The sequence below is a fragment of the Chenopodium album genome, chromosome 9, assembly GCF_948465745.1.
Source record: "Chenopodium album chromosome 9, dcCheAlbu1.1, whole genome shotgun sequence".
NCBI lineage: Eukaryota > Viridiplantae > Streptophyta > Magnoliopsida > Caryophyllales > Amaranthaceae > Chenopodium > Chenopodium album.
This window is the reverse complement of record NC_137842.1, coordinates 37,954,584-37,959,844: the sequence shown is the minus strand read 5'-3', so window position 1 is coordinate 37,959,844 and position 5,261 is coordinate 37,954,584. Positions and strand designations below refer to the sequence as shown.

The 5,261-nt window shown below is 33.7% G+C and overlaps 1 long non-coding RNA gene across 2 annotated transcripts; it reads right to left on the bottom strand.

Moving 5' to 3' along the window:
* Positions 1–544: 544 nt before the first annotated feature.
* Positions 545–4,966, bottom strand: LOC145559741 (uncharacterized). Of its 2 annotated transcripts, XR_014092916.1 has the most exons (8): positions 4,692–4,966; positions 3,564–3,626; positions 3,379–3,465; positions 3,201–3,263; positions 2,313–2,368; positions 2,099–2,197; positions 1,855–1,914; positions 545–827 (listed from the first exon to the last, which is right to left on the bottom strand). It is a non-coding gene; the product is annotated as an uncharacterized LOC145559741 (long non-coding RNA). The 2 variants fall into 2 exon arrangements; XR_014092915.1 differs by having other exon boundaries at positions 3,379–3,626; positions 4,692–4,965.
* Between the last annotated feature and the right edge of the window lie 295 nt (positions 4,967–5,261).

Here is a 5,261-nt window from a genome sequence, read left to right as displayed (position 1 = left end):
AAAACAACTCCTCCCTCCGAAAATTTATCTTCTTTTTATGGTGTATTTGGAAAGAACGAAACTCTATTGTTTTCAAGAATGATATTTTTAGCATATCTAAAACCTTCCACCAAGCGCAATTTGCGTTCACAGAGTGGAATTACTACATTCTCATCGATACCTCTTTAAGCTCGGGATCTCCAATGCAGAGATCCCAAACCCATCACCTCGCCCAAACACTAGTGGAAAAAAGGCCATTCGTTACTGGCAAAAATTGCCCATCCGTAACGGGCAGCGGCCATTACGTATACGGCCGTTACGGATGGCCTTTCTTATTTGTAACGGGCATCGTCCGTTATGAATAACAGGTTATTCGTAACGGGCATCTGAAAAACCCGTCACGATTATTCGTAACGGATGTTTCCTTTACGAATAATGGGTTATGTAATGGGCTTTTTAGGTGCCCGTTACGAATACTATGAGATTCAATTAAAAAAAAATACAGCACATGCTAGACAACTAGCTTGCACAATTATTTTATCAATTAATATATACTCTGTATATATATTTTATACAAGTATAGTATACACTTAATAATTACAGAGTAATATACAATTATTTCCTAACAACTAAAACTAATACAAAGCAAAAGCAAATCTCAATTGTAATAATAATTAAACAAGTTTACTTAAGACTACCATCAGATTTAAATTATTTTCCTCTAAAATAGTGTGTTGAATAATTTACATCTTCCACCATTTTTCCGAGTAGCTACAACTTTGATCTAAATTCTGAGGCTGCCTCCAAACACCATCTTCAAGTTACCTCCAATAAATCTTCAAGACAACCTAGAAAATAATCACATTCATCGTTTAGTAGAATCATCAAAATAAACAAATTTCCAACTTAGAAACATAAGAAATTATGCCAATTCCATTTAATTCCTTTAATAATTCAACCAAAAGCATATGAATTAACAGCAATTAACCCAATTCAACCCCCAACAAAAAAATCTAACAAACCCCAGAAAAATTAAACAAATACCCAGTTCAATTCCCCAACAATACAATCAAACTCCAACAAAAAGAATCACAAACAGCTCAGAAAACCAATAAAAGGGGTAAGAACAAAAGTAATCGATTGAGCTTTAACCAAGCAGTCAAAAGGTTTGTATCAGAAAGACCCACAAAGTTAAAAGAAAATCCATTTCAGAAGCTTCCTAAGGTACAAGCAATTATTGTTATTAAATCCCAAATAAGATAAGAAAAAGAGACATACATCAACAAAAATCAGGAAGAGGAGGAAAGGAGGGGGGGGGGGGGGGGGTAAGAGAGTAAAGGAATATGCAAGAAACAAAATATAATGACTTGGGGCCAATGTCTCATGAAAATCCTATAGGTACTAGGCTACAAGCAGATATTTCATTCTGAAGTTTTCTTTTTTTGATAGAGAATCACTTTAGCATCACATAACTTCCCTTAAATACTGAGCCCTTGAACTGGAGCTTCTTGAGCATTATATTTTAAACTTAGAAGAATTTAAGACCACCAATACCCAAATCATTAGTACACTAAGTTCAAACAAAGCAAGAAAAAAAGAAGAGCATAGAGACACAGCAAAAAGATGAGTTATAATTAGAAACTAAATTAGTCATCAACCATATTTATCTAAATCATCGGGTAAAATAATTTTCTAGCAATTAATAAATAACACACAATGAAGATATAGATACACCTTGAAAAAACACTGAGAATCCACTCTTCATAAAATAAAAGAATCTAATCTAACAATATTCATGCAATCAACCATTTAGTGCTATAGCTTGTGTTGTTAAGTCTTGTTACTGAAAATCACAGATAGTCCGAGTCTCCTTACCTCACCAGTGAACTGCACGGTAGTATATTTGTTGTCAAATCCAGATGTTCCTTCAAACACCTACCAGAAATATAAATCAGATTGCCTGAGTAAATTTCCATCATAAGACAAAAACTGCTTAAAATTCTCCCATTTGTAGAAGCATTGACTAATAGTACTAGGATTAGTGATAGCAGATCAGAAAAAACTAGTGTCACAAAATGTAAAAGATAAACAAACAGTTCAAAATCCAAACTTCAAGTACCTGAACTACAGCCTTCTCACCATCAACTTCCAAAACTTGACACATGCGAGTTGATCCGTCTCCCAAATGAATATTCACGATTTCTTGAAATATAGGTCCCTGTTGCAAATAGGCACACAATTCATTAAAATTGTAAATTTAACAGTAAACTAAGTAAAATTGATCCAGATAGATATTAATTGGGACAAAGGAAAAAAAACAACACCAGACTTACCTTAACCTTCTCCAGAATAACTAGTGGCCCTGCCACTCTTGAGACTGTTCTGTACTCTGCAGAAATTATAAACGTAACTTAGTAATTCGATAACAGAATTGGCTATCAACATCACACAATCCATTCTCTCTCTTTTCCACAAATCACACAACATAATACTAAGTAATAAATAGATCATGCCATGATCATACAACCACCCATATAGGTCATAACCAACATGATCAACTACTCCTTATACTCTCCAAAGCCTCATAATCATGGATATGACACTGCCCCAAGACATTCAATATTCAATAACATCAAAATAAACTACTGATACTAGCCTCATCAGATCATCAGGCCCCTCAATGTGCAAGTTTGAATGAGGGTCATCCAAGTACCACAAATTGATTGATTCACAGAGAGCAAGTCAAACATTGACCGACAATTGAGATTTCAATCATATACGTCACTACTCAAAGACAATCTATCTAAATGAATTCTTACACATTGTAGTTGGAAGGATCTTCAATAACATTTTTCAATAAATCTAGTTGGCCAAGAGCCACAACAGCTCTCTTTGGGCATCCATACAAACTTAGTAGTGATCATTATATAAACAAGTAGGGAAATAAAATATGAACTAGACATAAACAAATAGTTTGAATATCACTAAAACTTGGTCAAGTACTCATGACTACAGAGAATCAGAATACTTTATGTGTGATATGATTTACAAAAAAGACTCAAATATTAAATCAATTTACTTCATATATTATAATATCAGAACATCTAGCTTCCATCAATCCTAGATAACAACACTATATGAAACTAGTTTGAAAGTGCTCAACAAGCAAGCTCACTACATGATTATTAATTAACCCCTTGGCAACGGAAAAATAAGCATACCTCCCCAGGATGTATGATGGTTTTGAACTTCTTTACAAACGGAGAGCGAGCCTCTTCATTAAACTGAGATAACAAGATCAAAAAAGAAAACAAAGTTTAGAGGCTAAGCATTCTAAACTACAAGTACTAGTAGAAGAAAATTTCTGACAAAGAAGTTAGCATGTAAAGATGATATTACCTGAGATATATGCTCTGCAGCAGCAACTCTAGGCTTAACAACTTCAACATTTGCAATAACAAGTGTATTAGGAACACTCCCATCAGTCTGAAAATAAAGATAAGGAGGATCATCATTTAGTAAAAAGATGATAGAACTTCACAACAAAATTAAATGAAAAGATAAATCATGAGGATGATATTGACTGTTCAGAGAGATAAAGACGCTGCCGATTCTTGTAGGTGGCTTGCTCAAGAAGTGGACCCCATCTACAAAATACAACCATCACATTAACGGTCTAAATTAAAGCTTAAAATTTTTAAACTCCACAATCATCACATTCGTGAATTGCAAATTTCTTACATCCACCTTAAAAGACAAATGATAAAAGATAGCAATTTACTTGCATAGTTATATCATACCCAATGTGACACACAATCATGTCAGAATTGGCTACTATATGATTCACGAAACAGAGTTATTTAATATTTCTCTCATATTTATTCATTCACAAAACATATCGCATTGCACTTTGGCTTAAAAACAAAAGGTGGGACAAAGACTTAAAAAGTAGAAACAAAAAAATTATCTAAAATAAAAATAGATTTGCTGCATTACAAGTAATCTTATTACCTTCTAATGTACAGTATAGTAGACTACTCACAAGGTGAAATCTAAAGATTCAGCACCAATTCAATCCTCAATATAGACACCCTTTTAATATTAGAAAAATCAAAACGATGCAGAGGCCAAAGTGACATACTACGATCATAAATCAAAATAAACTGGGCACACAAGATATAAGTATATAGGCTTTAACATCCACATGCATTCGAAACATCTAAATCGAACCAGATATAGGCAACCTTATCACCAACTAATCAAGTCCTCACTAAACAAACATATAACGGAAATAAGAACATCAAACATAAACCATAAACACAAAATTCTAGCAAAAAATAATACTGAACCAACCAAAAACCTAGTTACAGTCGCCGCCGCCAAGGAAAGGCACAAATTCAAAGTATTTTTCAAATATTCAAGTACAAACAATCAAATTAAGAAATAATAATAGCCCTAAAAAAACCAAATAATACGTTTCTTTCTATTTCACCCATTTAATTCAAAATTAGAAAGGATTAACGATAACCTATCCTGAAATAGCAACATTCAGCTATCAATTTCTCATAATTTCATCCGTTTCTCTTCCAAATTACACCATAAACCAATTCAGCTTTGCAAATTTTAATTCTCTCAATTGAAAAATTTACCAAATAAAAAAAAAAAATCAAAAGAATTAAGCAATTAAAGTCAATGAATCAAGGATTAATCACCTAGCGAGTGAGAAATTGAGTTGAATTTCTGGAAAAATGTGAAAATACCCCAAAATCCACCGCTTTGCAGAGATCCGACGGATGATCGACGAATTTTGATGTTCGGAATCCTGAGCTTGTTCCGCTGTTCGTAAAAATATAAAAATGGAGGAGATTGAGTTAGGACTTGAGGAGAAGAGAGAGATTGAGTGAATGTGTGAAATGAGATAGCAGAGAGGAAAGAGGGTAGGATGACGGCTAAGGACTAGAGGAGAGATGAAACCCTAATTTTAAAAATGGGCTTTTCTCATAACTGGACGGTCTAGACCAAATTTGAACAGTTGTAACGTGCACTATCTTGTCCGTTACAAATAAATAGTATTCGTAACGGGCAGTATGTTTCCCGTTACAAATAACATAGTTTCCGTGTAACGAGCAATATAGTGTCCGTTAGGAATAATATACATTTGTAACGGATTGTTATTTTGACCGTTACAAATATGTTTATTGTAATGGGCATAGCTTTGTCCGTTACAAATAGCCCATTACGAATGACAATTTTTCCACTAGTGAAACCACCCCAACCCATAG